The 19699-nt window shown below is 38.9% G+C and overlaps 1 protein-coding gene across 5 annotated transcripts in view; it reads right to left on the bottom strand.

Moving 5' to 3' along the window:
* Nucleotides 1-19699, bottom strand: part of DIS3L2 (DIS3 like 3'-5' exoribonuclease 2) — a 362916-nt gene that overhangs the window by 323006 nt on the left and 20211 nt on the right. Inside the window, exon 1 of one of the 5 annotated variants that reach the window (XM_040228112.1) lies at nt 191-221. The exons of the other annotated variants lie outside the window; for them this stretch is intronic. The gene's annotated coding sequence lies outside the window, so the exon portion shown is untranslated. Of the gene's footprint in view, nt 1-190; nt 222-19699 lie in introns of those variants that run through there. 5 annotated transcript variants of the gene reach the window in all.

The following is a 19699-nucleotide window of genomic DNA, read 5'->3' on the forward strand; positions in this document are numbered from 1 at the left end:
AAGAAAAGGCTATAACAAGAAGTAACAATTTACAGGAAAAAGAAAATCCCACTAGGAAAGGCAAACTAATTATAAGGGCTGATATCAAGCACTTAAATAAAGTGTTATGAAGATTAAAAGACAAAAATATTTTAAAGCAACTAGAACTACAATAGAGCTTCCCAGATGGTGCTAGTGGTAAAGAACTCACCTGCCAATGGAAGAGGTGTAAGAGTCATGGGTTCAATCCCTGGGTCGGGAAGATCCCCTGGAGGAAGACATGGCAACCCACTCCAGTATTCTTGCCTGGAGAATCCCATGGACAGATGAGCCTGGAGGGCTACAGTCCATAGGGTTGCAAAGAGTTAGATATCATTGAAGCAACTTAGCATGCATGTATAAATATAATAAACAGCAAAGGATCAAATGAAAATGTAAAATAAGACATTAAAAACATGAAATACGGGGGAGAGGAGTAAAAATAGTAGATCTTTTAGAATGTGTCTGAATTAACATGACATTCAGTTTAAAACAAGTAGGTACAGTTATAGGTCATCACAGATGAAGCCCATGGTAACCACATCAAAAAGCATATAAGGAGTCCAGAAAATCTGACCTATTCTAAAGTGAAAAAGATTAATACATGCCAATCTCCAAATGACACAGAGGTTAGAATTAAAGACAAGGACTTTAAGCCAGCCATGAATCCTATGCTCTCTGAGGTAAAGGAAAAGACACGTGAATGAATAAAATGATAGAAAATCTCAACAGAAAAATAAAATTTACTTTAAAAATGGAAATTTTAAAACTGAAAAATACAATAGCTGAAACTAAAAATTCAGTGGATAATCTTAATAGCAAAACAGAGATAAAAATTAAAAAATTAATGAGCTTAAATTTACCAATACATATTATACAATCTGAAAAACAGAGGAAAAAAATTGACAAATAGATGAACAGAGTCTTATGGACTTAAGGGATAATGTCAAAAGACCAAACATATAGGTACTTGGAGTTTCAAAAGATAGAGAATGAGTCCAAAAACATAAAACAAATGTTGACCAAAACATCCCAGATTTGGTGTAAAAGACATAAATATATAGATTCAAGAAGCTCAGTTCAGTTCAGTTCAGTCACTCGGGCATGTCTGACTCTCTGCAATCCCATTGACCACAGCACGCCAGGCCTCCCTGTCCATCACCAGCTCCCAGAGTCCACCCAAACCCATGCCCATCGAGTCGGTGATGCCATCTAACCATCTCATCCTCTGTCGTCCCCTTCTCCTCCTGCCCTCAATCTTTCCCAGCATCAGAGTCTTTTCAAATGAGTCAGCTCTTCACATCAGGTGGCCAAAGTACTGGAGTTTCAGCTTCAACATCAGTCCTTCCAATGAACACCCAGGACTGATCTCCTTTAGGATGGACTGGTTGGATCTCCTTGAAGTCCAAGGGACTCTCAAGAGTCATCCCCAACATCACAGTTCCAAAGCATCAATTCTTCGGTGCTCAGCTTTCTTTATAGTCCAACTCTCACATCCATATATGACTACTGGAAAAAACACAGCCTTGACTAGACAGACCTTTGTTGGCAAAGTAATGTCTCTGCTTTTTAGTATGCTGTCTAGGTTGGTCATAACTTTCCTTCCAAGGAGTATGCATCTTTTAATTTCATGGCTGCAGTCACCATCTGCAGTGATTTTGGAGCCCAAAAAATAAAGTCTGACACTGTTTCCACTATCTCCCCATCTATTTGCCATGAAGTGATGGGACCAAATACCATGATCTTTGTTTTCTGAATGTTGAGCTTTAAGCCAACTTTTTTACTCTCCTCTTTCACTTTCATCAAGAGGCTCTTTCATTCTTCTTCACTTTCTGCCATAAGGGTGGTGTCATCTGCATATCTGAGGTGATTGATATTTCTCCCAGCAATCTTGATTCCAGCTTGTGCTTCACCCAGTCCAGAATTTCTCATGATGTACTCTGCATATAAGTTAAATAAGCAGGGTGACAATATACAGCCTTGACATACTCCTTTCCCTATTTGGAACCAGCCTGTTGTTCCATGTCCAGTTCAAACTGTTGCTTCCTGACCTGCATACAGATTTCTCAAGAGGCAGATCACGTAGTCTGGTATTCCCATCTCTTTCAGAAGCTCAATGAAAAGGAGCTTCAAAAGGAAAACTTCAAAGAAAACTACATATAGACTCATCATAACCGAACTGCTAAAAGCCAAAGATACAGACAAAATCTAAACAACCAAAGGAAAATGGTACACTACACAGAAGGGAATACATTCAAATGGCAGCGGATTTCTATCTTTTTTCTTTTTTTCTTTTGGCCATGACACGTAGTTTGTGGGATCCCATTTCTAAGACCAGGGGTTGAACCCAGGCCCTCAACAGTGAGTGCTTGTTGTCCCAACCACTGGACCACCAGGGAATTTCCTCTTATCCTTTCTTATTGTCTTCTTTCAAGCCATCCAGAAGACAGTGGAACACTGTCAGCACTTCTAAAACATCTTCTTATCATCTTCTAGGGGCTTCCCAGGCGACACTACAGGTAAAGAATCCGCCTGCCAATGCAGGAGACCTAAGAGATTTGGGTTCAATCCCTGGGTTGGGAAAATCCCCTGGAGAAGGAAATGGCAACCCATTCCAGTATTTCTTGCCTGGGCAATCCCATGGACAGAGGAACCTGGCAGGCTATAGTCCATATGGTCGCACAGAGTCGGACACAACTGAAGTGACATAGCACACATCATCTTCTTTCATGATAGCCAGAAGACAACAGGACAACATTTTTAAAGAGCTGAAAGAAAAAACTATCGAACCTAAATTCTATATCCATTAAAAATATTCTTCAGAATGAACACAAAATAAAAACAATTTCCAGATAAAGGGGAACCAAGGAAATCCATCACCAGCATAACTGTAGTACAAGAAACACCAAAGGAAATTCTTCAGACTGAAGATAAGGGATACCAGAGCAAAAACTGGATCCTCAGAAAAAACTGTTAAGTTTTAGAAATATTTAATGTACATAAATTAGATCTCAATAAAATACTAAAAAAAAATTTAAGGAAGATTATTTCTAACCTAGAATTCTATATGCAGTCAAACTAAAAATCAAATATGGGGGAGTAGAATAAAAGACATTCAGAAGTACAGATCTAAAAAAATTCACATATTTTTTTCTTATGAAGCTAAAAAAAGGATATGCTCCACAAAATGACAAAGTAAACTAAGAAAAAGGATGACATGGGGTACAGTGAGGAAGAAACACAGCACAAAAGAAGTACAAAGCCCCAGATGACAGAGAAAGGAGGCTCCAGGATCACAAATGCACTAGGCATAGAGGGCAACTGCTAGACTGGAGGACAAGAGAGTAGATTAGAATAGTCCCGAGAGAGAGAATGATACGAAGACCCCTGCTACCAAAACTATTATTGTCTTTTTAACCTAAAGCAGAAAGTCTGAGTGAATCCAGTCTGCTTCCTGTTCTTGGGTCAACTTGACCATAACCAGATGAAGTCCCCACTCACTCCTGCAGTAACTTGATTCAGCTGAAGTCACTCATTTCACCACCCACAAGTGTTCTACTTTCATCAATTTATGAGCCTGTGAATTAATTACAGGACAGATTATAAGCACGGTACGCTTCCTTTTATATATATATAAAAAAGGAAAAACAAAAATTACACACAAACATATGCTCGTTTGTGCAAAAAAGACACACAAAATAATAAATTAGAACTAGTGAGACTAGATAACTACAGGGGGTAGGTGAGAACAGGGTAAAAAGGAGAAAAGTAGGAACTGGAATTTTTCTCACTAAAAGAAATCGATGTAACACTTTACTGCATATGCCTTCTTGTATTCTAACTTTTGAAATCATATGTTTCACATACTCAAAAAAAAAGCAACATAAAATAAAATAAGAATGGGGGAAATAGCTAAAATGCAGTACAAATAAACAAGTGATCCTTACTATATTTAAAATGAAAAAATACAACATAATAAAGGAATGGAGGGACAAAAGTAAACCAAGTAACTTTTAAGCATATTATTTAACTAAACCCTAAGGCTAAAGACAAAAAAGAAAGGTAAATGAGAATTAAATTCTAATCATAGATTAGTTTTTCACAGAGATATGAGTTAGCAACTCTACTTTCTATACAGTCTAAGCTTGAACAAATAAGTAAATATTTGTTTACTTATTGGTATTATTGTAGATAATAAGAGCAAGGTGTTTCAATGTTGTAGAAAGAAACATAGAAAGTAGAAAGGCTAGAATAAACCCCACAGTACAGAAATGTAATTGGAGCTATCACGTGGTTTATAATATGCAAATATATCTGTGTCTGTATTGCATACACACACACAGATGTAATACAAGCATGTATGTATATATTCATATATTACCTAACTGTCTTCTAAGAGGGCCAGGAATCAGTGATATTCCAGTAGCAATGAGCATATCTGGGGTCCATGTCTCAGTGTTTAAATATCATTCACTGTGGAAAGGAATCAAGGCTCCTTAGAAAAAGGGCCAACTCTGAGACTGCAGAAGGGAAAGTACAAAGTTAGCCTAGAAAAGGAGTTGGCAAACTACAGCCCACAGGCCAAATCCAATCAGCCACCTGTCTTTGTAAATAAAGTTTTATTGGAACACAGCCATGCTCATTCACTTATAAACTGTCTATGGCTGCTTTCCTGCTGTGAGGGTGGAGTCAAGTAGTTTCAACAGAGACCATACGGCCCACTAAGCCAAAAATATTTACTATCTGGCCACTTACAGAAAAAGTTTGCCAAGCCCTGGCCGAGAATGTCTTGTTGTTCCAGAAAGAAAGGAAAGACTCAAAAAATGAGGGGGACATATCAAAAGTTCACAGGAGGCAGTTAAAAAGTCTCCTACTGGCCAAAATTATGACAACTTCTAAGTATCAAAAATTTTACATGATAACAGATTATATACAACCCATTAAATAAAATGAAAAGCCATGAGTTCATACTGAAAAAGACAAATATGTAAATAAATAAAACAGGGGAAGCTCTCCTTACCTAAGAACCCCAAATAGTAAATCTAGAAAAAAATGATGGAATTTGGAAAATTACCATTGGTAATAATCATCATAATTAATTAATACTCATCAATGGATGTTAAAACTAGTAGGTGAAAATTTCAGGAATAATAGAATATTAAATAGTCTAAAAATAGTCTCAAAGATACTTATTGAAAACAAAGAGGAAAAGCATATGTTGATGGTAGAGAAATCTGGAAGATCACTTTTAACCAAGTGATCAAAGTAAACACTTGTAATGGGACAAATCAATATCATATGCCTCCTGATAGGACACATTAAGAAAAACATGTCACTTGTGAAACATCAATTAAACCCAAACTAATAGACCTGCTACAAAATAACTGGTCGATAATCTTCAAAAATGTTAAATTCATTAAAGGAAAAATTCCCAAGTTAAAGGAAACTAAAGACACATGACAATTCTTTGCAACCTGTGATCCAGGATTGGGAAACTTGAAGACGTGTGAATAAGATCTATAAATTAGCTAATGGCATTATATCAATGTTAATTTCCTGATTTTGATCCTTGTATAATGGTCATAAAAGAGAAAGGCTATGTTTTGACTATCTGCAAGTTACTCTCAAATAGCTCCAAACAAAGGGCTATTAAAGGGAAGGGCTATTAAACTAAATGTGGTAAGATACTAATGCTGAGGAATCTGGTAAAAGGTAGAGAGTAATATTTTGTACTATTCTCACATCTTTCCTGTTGGTCTAAAATTACACATCTTCAAAAATAATACAAGTTTTTAATTATAAAACCATATTTGTTTATTGAGTTATAATTTTATCATGCTAAAGAACATTGCCAACAGCTAACAATATATCAATTGAAAAACACTCCCTAACATCATACAAATGATATACTAAATAGAAGAAGCTCAAATAATCAGTTAAAGGATACGTGTTCTAGAAAATCATTCCCCCTGTTTCACGTGGGCCAAGAGATTTATTAGCTGCAGGCTCTAATAAAGTGATCTCAAATGAGAACTATGTCAATAAAAACACTGCCTCTCAACAGGTCAGAAGTGACTTTACTCACTTACATTTTACAAAATATTTGGAGGATTTAAAAGATTGAATGTCCTGAAAGGGACAACAAACCAGCACTTTTTGCAAACACAGCTGTTGGTTAAAGCTCTTGAGAAAAGAAAAGCTCTGGAATGAGAATCAGTTGTAGGAAGAGATAATCGTTATAAAATACTAAGAAAATTTTGGAATCTCCTTAATAGCTGACCTGTTGCTAAATATGTACTTTATTACTATTAGGTTGGTGCAAAAGTAACTGCGATTTTGCATTGTTGAACTTTGCCATTTGATACTGAAATACATCCTTAAATAAATGTGATTTCGTTCTGTATCACTTTAATGCGCATTTCTCACTTGATGTTTTTTTGCTAATAATTTATTATTTGATGTTTATTTTATATTTATTTTAGACTAGGGCTTCCCTTGTGGCTCAGCTGGTAAAGAATCCACCTGCAATGCAGGAGACCTGGGTTCGATCCCTGGGTTGGGAAGATCCCCTGGAGAAGAGAACAGCTACCCACTCCAGTATTCTGGTCTGGAGAATTCCATGGATGTATAGTCCATGGGGTTGCAAAGAGCTGGACCCAAATGAACAACTTTCACTTTCACTTTTTCAGGGAAACGTTAGACAAAAAGCAAATTCAAGTGATTTTCTTATTTGAGTTCAAAATGGGCCGTAAAGCAACAGAGACAACTCTCAACAACACATTTGGCCCAAGAACTGCTAATGAACCTACAGTGCAGTGGTAGTTGGTTCAAGAAGCTCTGCACAGGAGACAAGAGCCGTGAAGATGAGGAGCACAGTCGCCAGCCATTGGAGGTTGACAACCCAATTGAAAGGATCATCGAAGCTATTCCTCTTAGAACTAGAGGACAAGTTGATGAAGAACTCAACGTTGACCATTTCTTCAGTTATTCAGCATTTGAAACAAATTGGAAGGTGAAAAAGCTCAGTAAGTGGGTACCTCATGAGCTGACCAAAAATCAAAAACATCATTGTTTTGAAGGGTCATCTTCTCTTATTCTATGCGACAACAATGAATCACTTCTGGATCAGATTGTGACGTGCAACGAAAAGTGGATTTTATACGACAACCAGTGATGACCAGCTCAGTGGCTGGATCGAGAAGAAGCTCCAAAGCACCTCCCAAAGCCAACCTTGCACCAAAAAAAGGTTCATGGCCACTGTTTGGTGGTCTGCTGCCGGTCTGACCCACTGCAGTTTTCTGAATCCCAGCAAAACCATTACATCTAAGATGTATGCTCAGCAAAGTGATGAGATGCACCAAAAACTGCAATATCTGCTGGCAGCTTTGGCCAACAGGAAGGGTCCAATTCTTCTCCACAACAATGCCCAACCACACGTCGCACAACCAATGCTTTCAAAAGTTGAGCAAATTGGCCTATGAAGTTTTGCCTCGTCAGCCATATTCACCTGACCTCTTGCCAACCACTTCTTCCAGCATCTCGACAACTTTCTGTCGGGAAACCACTTCCACAACCAGCAGGAGACAGGAAATGCTTTCCAAGAGTTTGTTAAATCCCGAAGCACAGATTTTTATACTACAGGAATGAACACACTTATTTCTTTTTGGCAAAAATGTGTTGATTACAACAGTTCTTATTTTAATTATTAAAGATGTTTTTGAGCCTAGCTACAATGATTTAAAAGTCACAGTCTGAAACCCCAATTATGTTTGCACCAACCTAATACATCCTAGGGACCTCGTCAGGCCCTGAGCACAGAGCAATAAATGCATGACTGACAAGGTCTCTGCTCTCATAGTACTTATAATCTAGGGGATGGAGAAGACAATAAACAAGTAAATAGACAACAAGGCAGTGAAACAGAATGATGAGGTAGTAACAAATGAGATGGGGAAAGAGGACACAACTATACCTCTAGCCATTAGAAAAAGCCTCCAGTGAAAAGTTAATTCCAAGCAAAGATCTGAATGACACAAAATCCAGGTGAAGGTCTCAGCATATGGCCTTCTGGGCAGAGGGAATGACAAGTGCAAAGACAACAACGGAGAAACAATCTCAGAATGTTCAAAGAACTTTTAAAAAGGGACCTCATTAATATTCTCAATATAGTAGATGACACCACAGAATTGTCAAGTCTGTATCAGGTGTGACAATGGCTTTGTGACTCTGTATGACAATTTACATATTGCATAGGTATATGTATGTGTATAGAAAATAAACAACACCAGAGATTTCTTGAAAATATTTCATTAAAGGAAAGAGATATAAAATATGAATGAATAAGGCAAAACTGAAAAAATTCTTGAATTTGGTAAAAAATAAAGGTGATGAACTATTCTTTCTATATTTTGTATGTTTGAAATTTTTTGTAGTTATTTTAGAAAACTCCACATAACAGAAACTTCATGCAAAAAATGGCAATACCCTCATATTTTCTCTCTCTTACTTTAATATTTCAGCTCAGCTCTTACCTCGTCAGTTCTGTATCCTGATTACCTCATTTGAAGAGATATAAAGGAAAGTTTTCAGAACAAGTACACACTAGACAGGTCTGACACTCTATGGCTAAGTCCAGTTTTTATAACAAATAGAAATAAACTATCTAAGGCAGGTTTGGAAGCCAGAGAGCATTCAAATGAGAGACTATAAAATAAACAGCCACATACTGATAAACAAGAAGTCATTCTCTCTGAGAAAAACAGGAATTGCCTGGACTAAGGACAATCCTCCCAGAGATTAAAAAAAAACACAATAGGCTTCTTCCCCTCCATTCCTTGGAGAATGTTCTGGCAAAGATCTCCAGATTGTGAAATCCTGTCAGTTTTCAGACTTGATCTCACTTGACCTTGGTGTTAACACTTGACACACAGATGAAAATTCCACCTCTTCTTGAGACTCTACCTCCTTGGCAGACAAGACAGTACGGCTACAGACGCCCATAGTTCTTCCTTCGAAGAGCAAGGGTCACATCCATAGCCCCGCCTGAGAGATGACAACCTTTGTCCCAGGGAACCAGTTCTAAAAGAACCAGGAATAGGTCCCTATCCCAACAATCTATGATCTATCAAATGATGTGTCAGAAACAGTCTATTTCTGGTAACACACTGGAGTCAATATTCTCTGAAAAACCTTCTGATACCAAATTACTACAACCGCTGAACAAAATATTACAAACTTGAGAGCACAGCTGAGCTCTCAAGAGAGAAAAGAAAATCCCCTGGAGCTAAAAAATCAAATGAGAGGTAGAAACCAGAATATGTAGAAACTGAGGCTACAGAGACCATGGGAGCATGTCCTGGCATCAGAACCAAGAACCAAAAGGCCTATAAAGCTACAAGGGGGAAGGAGACAACGCCCTGGCCGTATGAAACACAGCCGAGCAGAGGTCAGCCCCAGTGCAAAACTCAAGACCACCGAGGGGCAGCCAATCAGTGAAAAAGTAGACTGGAAAAAAATACACTTACTGATAAAAAAAAAAAATCAAGAGATATGCCTGTATCGACCTGGGCTCCAAATGGGAGCAAACGAGAGTTGCCCCAGAAGATTCATAACCACAGGCCTGCATTCATGCACTGTAGCCATGCTAACCCCAAAAACAGGCACTAACTTAAAGTGACCCCATGCTGGTAGTGTCCCAGGGTACTGCTGCTGCTGCTGCTAAGTCGCTTCAGTCGTGTCCGACTCTGTGCGACCCCATAGACAGCAGCCCACCAGGCTCCCCCATCCCTGGGATTCTCCAGGCAAGAGTACTGGAGTGGGTTGCCATGTCCTTCTCCAATGCATGAAAATGAAAAGTGAAAGTGAAGTTGCTCAGTCGTGCCTGACTCAGCGATCCCATGGACTGCAGCCTACCAGGGTGCTGGCTGAACCAAAAAAATCATCACAACTATTCGCTTCGGAATATTCCCACAGTCAAAAGCCTGAAAAGTACTTACAAAACACATGAGGAAGAGCACCACCATAACCGGAAATCAAAAACAGAAAAATGTGGTGCAAAGGAATGGGGGGTCATAAAGATTACAAGTACATAATATTTTAAAACTATATTGTGCATAAAGAAATAAAAGAAAAAATACAAACAACTGAAAGACCCTTACAAAAAGACACATTTTTAAAGAATTAAACAAAACTTTTAGAAGTAAAAAGTAACTAATGGTGATTAACTTCATAGGTAAATGAAACTATACTGCTTTTCCTCTTGAGTTTTTAACATTAGATAGTTTAACATGTTCGGTTCGGTCGCTCAGTCGTGTCGACTCTTTGCGACCCTGTGAACTGCAGCAGGCCAGGCCTCCCTGTCCATCACCAACTCCCGGAGTTCACTCAGACTCATGTCCATCCAGTCGATGATGCCATCCAGCCATCTCATCCTCTGTCGTCCCCTTCTCCTCCTGCCCCTAATCCCTCCCAGCATCAGAGTCTTTTCCAATGAGTCAACTCTTTGCATGAGGTGGCCAAAGTACTGGAGTTTCCGCTTCAACATCAGTCCTTCCAAAGAACAGCCAGGACTGATCTCCTTTTGAATGGACTGGTTGGATCTCCTTGCAGTCCAAGGGACTCTCAAGAGTCTTCTCCAACACCACACTTCAAAAGCATCAATTCTTCGGCACTCAGCTTTCTTCACAGTCCAACTTTCACATCCATACATAACCACTGGAAAAACCATACCCTTGACTAGACAGATCTTTGTTGGCAAAGTAATGTCTCTGCTTTTGAATATGCTATCTAGGTTGTTCATAACTTTTCTTCTAAGGAGTAAGCACCTTTTAATTTCATGGCTGCAATCACCATCTGCAGTGATTTTGGAGCCCAGAAAAATAAAGTCTGACACTCTTTCCACTGTTTCCCCATCTATTTCCCATGAAGTGATGGGACCGGATGCCATGATCTTCATTTTCTGAATGTTGAGCTTTAAGCCAACTTTTTCACTCTCCACTTTCACTTTCATCAAGAGGCTTTTTAGTTCCTCTTCACTTTCTGCCATAAGGGTGGTGTCATCTGCATATCTGACATTATTGATATTTCTCCCAGCAATCTTGATTTCAGCTTGTGCTTCTTCCAGCCCAACGTTTCTTATGATGTACTCTGCATAGAAGTTAAATAAGCAGGGTGACAATATGCAGCCTTGATGTACTCCTTTTCCTATTTGAAACCAGTCTGTTGTTCCATGTCCAGTTCTAACTGTTACTTCCTGATATGCAATATAGGTTTCTCAAGAGGCAGGTCAGGTGGTCTGGTATTCCCATCTCTTTCAGAATTTTCCACAGCTGATTGTGATCCACACAGTCAAAGGCTTTGGCATAGTCAATAAAGCAGAAATAAATGTTTTTCTGGAACTCTCTTGCTTTTTCCATGATCCAGCGGATGTTGGCAATTTGATCTCTGGTTCCTCTGCCTTTTCTAAAACCAGCTTGAACATCAGGAAGTTCACGGTTCACGTATTGCTGAAGCCTGGCTTGGAGAATTTTGAGCATTACTTTACTACTATGTGAGATGAGTGCAACTGTGCAGTAGTTTGAGGATTCTTTGGCATTGCCTTTCTTAGGGATTGGAATGAAAACTGACCTTTTCCAGTCCTGTGGCCACTGCTGAGTTTTCTAAATTTAGTTAAAAACAAAAGTATATTGTCTGATGTGATCCTCAATGTATGTAAAGAAGATATTTAAGACAACTAACTAGAAAGTAGGGAAGATAAAGGGGCCTAAATGGTGGTAAGTTTCCCACATTTTAACAGAAGTGGGAAGATATCAACACTAATGGATTAAGACCATAGTACATAAAAAACAAACAAAAAAAGACATAGTACAGAGGTCAATTCTACCCAAACTGACTTTTTTTTTTTTTTTGCCAAGCTTATCTTAGTTCCCTGACCAGGAATTGAACCCAGACCTATGGAAGTGAAACCACCAAGTCCCAATCACTGGACCACCAGGAAACTCCCTCAAACTGATTTTTAAATTCAACAGTCTTTAGGACACTGTGGGAGAGGGCGAGGGTGGGATGATTTGAGAGAATAGAATTGAAACATGTATATTATCATATGTGAAACAGGTCACCAGTCCAGGTTCGATGCATGAGACAGGGTGCTCAGGGCTGGTGCACTGGGATGACCCAGCGGGATGGGATGGGGAGGGAGATGGGAGGGGTTTTTTTTCCTTAATAAAAGATTAAAAAAATAAATAAATTCAACACAATTCCTATCAGAATCCCATGATTTCCTGAAGATATAGACAAGCTTATTTTCAAATTTATATGAAAATGCAAAGGAACTAGAATAACCAAAATAATGAGGGGAGAAAAAGAGAATAAAGTGCCCAACTTTAAGCTCTAAAGCTACAGGAATCAAGACAGTATGATAAGAGACAGACCCATAGACCAATGGAACAACAGAGAACGTAGAAACAGACCCACACAAATACAGCCAACTGATTTTTGACAGAGGTGCAAGGCAAGTGAAGGGAGGAAAAACAGCCTTTTCAACAAACAGCGCTGGAGTAAATGAACATCAGTAGACAAAAAAATAAACCTTGGCCCAACCCCCACAACTTCTAAAATAAACAAACTCCAAATTAAGTCTTAGATTCTATGACACCAAAGACATCATCCATAAAGAAAAAGACTAACTAGTATTCTTTTTTCATTTCTAGGACTTGGTCATTGACATAGTTGAATGGTAATTTTTAAAATTTTTACTCAACATGTTGAATACTGGAGCTTTTCTCAGATCTAGAATGTAAGCTCTGTGAGCGTGAGGCCTTGTCCATTTGGTTTACCACTATATCCCAGGGCCTAGTAGGGCTGGGACATAGAGGGCACCCAGAATGAAGTAATTAAAACAGATGACCTTAGCCAATATTTTATAATAAGTGAAGAATAACCTTTAAAAGTTGTGAATCACTATGTTGTATTCCTGAAACTTCCTATACATACTATTGTATATCAAGTATATCTAAAAAAAAAAAAAAAAAAGCTGTCCTGTTACTCTTCAACAACTATAAATTATTGTAGACCAGGAACTATGTCTTATGCCTGTTTCTACACAGTGCCCTACAAAGTAGACACTAAATAAATGTTGTTGATAACATGATGATAAGTGATCACAGCCTAATGTCACAGTAGGAATTAAAAAGACAATCTGGCAATAAACTTTGACACTGCTAAAAAAGAAAGAAAAGTCTATGTAATGTTTCCCAACTAATATTTTAAAAGGCAATAATAATAGTTAGCTTCAAAATACTAAAACATTTCCCCATATTCCAGAATGTAAGAAAATTCTTAAAGCAAGTGAACTACCTTTCCCCTGCTTATGAAATTCTCTTCTAAACTCATATAATACTCTAGAACCATAGTGCTTATTGTAATATTTATCTGAATTCTTAAGTTTAACATTTTCACATCTTGACAATACACAGTAGTACATCAATAAAGACAGGAAGGACATTAAGGATAAAGACAGAATCATCTTAATGTCACTGAAGTACCAGAGTTCAGATCATAAATAACACAACAATAAGTGTAAGATTTTCTATGAGGCAGCAGCATACAAAACCAAAATTGAAAAAGATCATCCAGAATACTCTCAAATATAAACTTTGCTACCAAATAACCCTCCAAAATGTTATGAGGTGGAAGTTGCCCCATTTTTCAACAAACAGCTTCATTTCTCATGTGTACTTTGTACAGAATTATATTATAAATTCAATCTTATATTTCTCTTCCATATTTTATTATAACGATTAAAGTCACCTACAGAATTTCTAAATTGGAACAAGATTACTTCTTATGATTTAAAGACTTTCATAGCAGTTGGTACTTTCAAATCCCTGAAATTTATTCTATCTTCTCTTTGGGGGATAAATGTACAGACGTTGAAGACAAATTCTAGCCAAAGTAGCAAAAGGCTCAGGCTAAACAAAAGCACCTTTAGGAAACGAGGAAAAATCTCTTCTCATCCTGTGTGGGAGGGAATAGATAGAGAAACTTGTGAAATCTAAAGGGGCAGGGACTCAAGAAAAACTTCGTTTTTTTAAAAACAGAAATCAGAATCTAAACCAACACAAGAAAGCACCCACTGCTATCAGAATTCATGCTCAGTTCCAAATAGCAAAAGAAAGTGTCTCATTAAAAAAAAAAAAAAAAGGTTTTATTTTCATAATATGAGAGAGTGGTCACACTGGAATATCTTCTCCATGATCAGTAAACTCGGGCAATAATAGGATAAAACAATATTCTCTTGCCTGAAGGAACTCAGGACCGTACTTCAGCAGCACTGAAAAAGCTACTCAGAAGGTACTGAAAATTGTGACATGTATTTCATGAACTCCTGGCCCCTGTTATCAAACAAAAAGTCTGCCTAAAATTTTCATTACTTTGGGGAAGACATTTTATCTTTCATTTTGGAAGTTTTAAAACAATCACAAAGTAGAAAGATGTAACGAATGTATGCTCATCACTCAAATTCAATAATTACCAATACTCAAAGTTATTTCATCTACCCCTATACACACACAGTACTTCACCTCCCCCATATACACATACATATACTAAATCATGCTGAAGCATGTGAGAAGACTTTTAATTTCCCTTTTAAAAACTCTAAATTACAAGTCATAAATGGTAAAATATTCTACTCAGCAAACAATTCAATAAAAACTACTATTATCACTTAAGGCCTTTGCTTACATAAAGCACACATTTTATGGAGCAAGGTTATCCTAACAGGTTTAGTCCAAATTTCATGATGTGGTACAGAAGCAACTAATTTAATCACTGAGCTGAAAAATAACTCATCCACCAGCTATGTGCAAAATGTGAATAATAATAAAAGCCATCATCGAGCCACACACATTAATCTCAAAATTAATAAGACAAAGGAAAAAAGCTACAAAGCTTATTCATATGTCCAATTTTACCACGGCAGTTTGGAAAAATATGTGACTTTCAGAAATCTATAAACAACTGAGCAAAATGACTAAAATATACAATAATTTAAAGCAGTCTTCCCTCAGTTCAGTTCAGTTGCTCAGTCGTGTCCGACTCTTTGCGACCCCATGAATTGCAGCACGCCAGGCCTCCCTGTCCATCACCAACTCCCGGACTTCACTCAGACTCACGTCCATCGAGTCCATGATGCCATCCAGCCATCGCATCCTCTGTCGTCGCCTTCTCCTCCTGCCCTCAATCCCTCCCAGCATCAGTCTTTTCCAATGAGTCAACTCTTCGCATGAGGTGGCCAAAGTACTGGAGTTTCAGCTTTAGCATCATTCCTTCCAAAGAACACCCAGGACCGATCTCCTTTCGAATGGACTGGTTGGATCTCCTTGCAGTCCAAGGGACTCTCAAGAGTCTTCTCCATCACCACAGTTCAAAAGCATCAATTCTCCAGTGCTCAGCTTTCTTCACAGTCTAATTCTGACATCCCTAGGTTCGTATTATTTCAAATGCCAGATTCCATGAAAACTACTTTTTTCTTAAACGTTAAACAAGAGATTAACACTAACCTGGCTTCTATTAGTTCTTTACTCTTTTTTACTTTTTTATTTTTTTTTCTTTACTCTTTTTTAATGTCAGTTCTATCTGACTTTCTTCTCAGGAAGGTGTTGCTACACCAATGCCTACTCTCAGGGCTGCAGCCACAAACATCTGGAACTTTTTACCTACAGACATGGTTGGATGGCATCACCGGCTGGAAGGACATAACTCTGAGGAAGTTTCAGGAGTTAGTGGTGGACAGGGAAGCCTGACGTGCTGCAGACCATGGGATCGCAAAGAGTCAGACACAACTGAGCGACTGAACTGAACTGAACCTACAGATTCAGCCCCAAGCAAGATAAGGTCTCACTGAGGACCGTGCTCCTGCCTCCAACACAAAGTAGCCATGGCATCTCACAGGACATTCCAGAAGACATGCAAACTCAGGAGCAGTTGCACTGTCCCCTCAAAGTCACAGAGAAGAATTCTAATATCATTCAAGGCACCTGGAGGAATGCCGGACCTAAAATCCTAAACAGCAAAAAGACTACACAAAATGCAGACCACAGACAGAAAGACAAGGGCACTTTAATGACACTCAGCCAATCTGCGGACTTTGGACCTGGTCTGTCAGGTGAGCACCCGGCACCAGGAGACCTGAAAGAGGCCTTACAAAGACGAACTGCTGCCAGGCCTCCTTTCTGTAGAGAAACTATGTTCCATGTTCACACCACTCAACGTAAGTTTGAAAGACGGTGACTCTAGGGTTTGCAGGGTTTTCAAAACTCTGTTTCCAAGATAAAAACCTCTACCACTCATGAGACCATCACCAGGGATTTAATAAACAATAACTTCTCGAACAACACAAGAGAAGACTCTACACATGGACATCACCAGATGGTCAACACCGAAATCAGATTGATTATATTCTTTGCAGCCAAAGATGGAGAAGCTCTATACAGTCAGCAAAAACAAGACTGGGAGCTGACTGCGGCTCAGATCATGAACTCCTTCTTACCAAATTCAGACTTAAATTGAAGAAAGTAGGGAAAACCGTTAGACCATTCAGGTATGACCTAAATCAAATCCCTATGATTATACAGTGGAAGCGAGAAATAGAGTTAAGGGCCTAGATCTGATAGAGTGCCTGATGAACTATGGAATGAGGTTTGTGACATTGTACAGGAGACAGAGATCAAGACCATCCACATGGAAAAGAAATGCAAAAAAGCAAAACAGCTGTCTGGGGAGGCCTTATAAATAGCTGTGAAAAGAAGGGAAGCGAAAAGCAAAGGAGAAAAGGAAAGATATAAACATCTGAATGCAGAGTTCCAAAGAATAGCAAGAAGAGATAAGAAAGCCTTCGTCAGCGATCAATGCAAAGAAATAGAGGAAAAGAACAGAATGGGAAAGACTAGAGATCTCTTCCAGAAAATTAGAGATACCAAGGGAACATGTCATGCAAAGATGGGCTCGATAAAGGACAGAAATGGTATGGACCTAACAGAAGCAGAAGATATTAAGAAGAAGTGGCAAGAATACACAGAAGAACTGTACAAAAAAGATCTTCATGACCCAGATAATCACGATGGTGTGATCACTCATCTAGAGCCAGACATCCTGGAATGTGAAGTCAAGTGGGCCTTAGAAAGCTTCACTACGAACAAAGCTAATGGAGGTGATGGAATTCCAGTTGAGCTATTTCAAATCCTAAAAGATGATGCTGTGAAAGTGCTGCACTCAATATGGCAGCAAATTTGGAAAACTCAGCAGTGGCCACAGGACTGGCAAAGGTCAGTTTTCATTCCAATCCCTAAGAAAAGCAATGCCAAAGAATGCTCAAACTACTGTACAATTGCACACATCTCACATGCTAGTAAAGTAATTCTCAAAATTCTCCAAGCCAGGCTTCAGCAATACGTGAACCGTGAACTTCCTGATGTTCAAGCTGGTTTTAGAAAAGACAGAGGAACCAGAGATCAAATTGCCAACATCCGCTGGATCATGGAAAAAGCAAGAGAGCTCTAGAAAAACATCTATTTCTGCTTTATTGACTATGCCAAAGCCTTTGACTGTGTGGATCATAATAAACTGTGGAAAATTCTGAAAGAGATGGGAATACCAGACCACCTGACCTGCCTCTTGAGAAATCTGTATGCAGGTCAGGAAGCAACAGTTAGAACTGGACATGGAACAACAGACTGGTTTCAAATAGGAAAAGGAGTACATCAAGGCTGTATACTGTCACCCTGCTTATTTAACTTCTATGCAGAGTACATCATGAGAAACGCTGGACTGGAAGAACCACAAGCTGGAATCAAGATTGCCAGGAGAAATATCAATAACCTCAGATATGCAGATGACATCACCCTTATGGCAGAAAGTGAAGAGGAACTAAAAAGCCTCTTGATGAAAGTGAAAGTGGAGAGTGAAAAAGTTGGCTTAAAGCTCAACATTCAGAAAATGAAGATCATGGCATCCGGTCCCATCACTTCATGGGAAATAGATGGGGAAACAGTAGAAACAGTGTCAGACTTTATTTTGGGGGGCTCCAAAATCACTGCAGATAGTGACTGCAGCCATGAAATTAAAAGACGCTTACTCCTTGGAAGAAAAGTTATGACCAACCTAGATAACATATTCAAAAGCAGAGACATTACTTTGCCGACTAAGGTCCGTCTAGTCAAGGCTATGGTTTTTCCTGTGGTCATGTATGAATGTGAGAATTGGACTGTGAAGAAGGCTGAGCACAAGAATTGATGCTTTTAAACTGTGGTGTTGGAGAAGACTCTTGAGAGTCCCTTGGACTGCAAGGAGATCCAAGCAATCCATTCTGAAGGAGATCAACCTGGGATTTCTTTGGAAGGAATGATGCTAAAGCTGAAACTCCAGTACTTTGGCCACTCATGGGAAGAGCTGACTCATTGGAAAAGACTCTGATACTGGGAGAGATTGGGGGCAGGAGGAGAAGGGGATGACAGAGGATGAGATGGCTGGATGGCATCACTGACTCGATGGACTTGAGTCTGAGTGAACTCCGGGAGTTGGTGATGGACAGGGAGGCCTGGCGTGCTGCGATTCATGGAGTCGCAAAGAGTTGGACACGACTGAGCGGATGCACTGAACTGAACTTCAGGTAGATAGCAGAGAAACACGACAATCCAAGAAACAAGTAACTGAAACAATTCCAACAATACTGAAATGCAACAAAGACAGACCTGCCGCCTTCCTTCTCACTGCTTCAAAAACAGAACTGAAAACAGCAGCACTGGAACCCTTGCTTCTCAGGGAGACAAAACAAAGCTAAAGTCTACAGGTACCAGGAAATAAGCCAGGCCTCCACTTCCACTCCAGAGCTTGAGTTTCCCAGCACTGACATAAGCCTTCCCAGCAGATGAGCAGAACATGGGACAGCAGCTCCACAGCAAAGTTCAGGATCTTGGGGTCACTTTAAAACTTCAGCTATGAGAGTTCAACTTGTCACTTAGGGGAAGCTCCACTATTAAGACCTTGCTACTGCCAGATCCACATAAAATAGAAAACCTGTATTCACACAGAGCCTCTGTGTACACGGCATTAATCCAGATGTGAGGAATTCCAAAGTTACGATTCCCACGGCAACTGTAATCTTGGCAAACCCACACACATGTATTTTGTACTACTTCAGATGGTAGTGACCTTAAAAAGAACAAAGCACATTTTGATCTCCACAACTAATTACAAAGAAAAACTCCCAGACAGATCAGAGATCAGAAAATTACCTTCCTTCAGAGAGAGTGGAGCTCCTTCTTTGAGACAATTAACAAAGACTAGACCAAGCACTGAAGAACATTATGTTGGAATAATTCTTACCTGGCCTGAAGGACAAGGGCCAGACAACTTAACGGGGTTTCCTCTGAACACTCACTTCTAACTTGCTAAGACAACCAGCTGTTAGATATTTAGAACTTCATTTCAAATATTTAATACTTTCAAAAAGTAACTGAAATGCTAATCAGATGCACAATAGGCTCAATTTTAGTTCTCACTTGAAGCAACAGATGAAATATTTAAGTTATTACTAAATAGATCATCTATTGTAAAATAAGTCAAATAATACTTTATGTCAGTTAACACAGAGAATGGTTCCCTGGTTCTTAATTTAAGGTTA

The sequence above is a fragment of the Oryx dammah genome, unplaced genomic scaffold, assembly GCF_014754425.2.
Source record: "Oryx dammah isolate SB20612 unplaced genomic scaffold, SCBI_Odam_1.1 HiC_scaffold_27, whole genome shotgun sequence".
In the NCBI taxonomy this organism is placed as follows: domain Eukaryota; kingdom Metazoa; phylum Chordata; class Mammalia; order Artiodactyla; family Bovidae; genus Oryx; species Oryx dammah.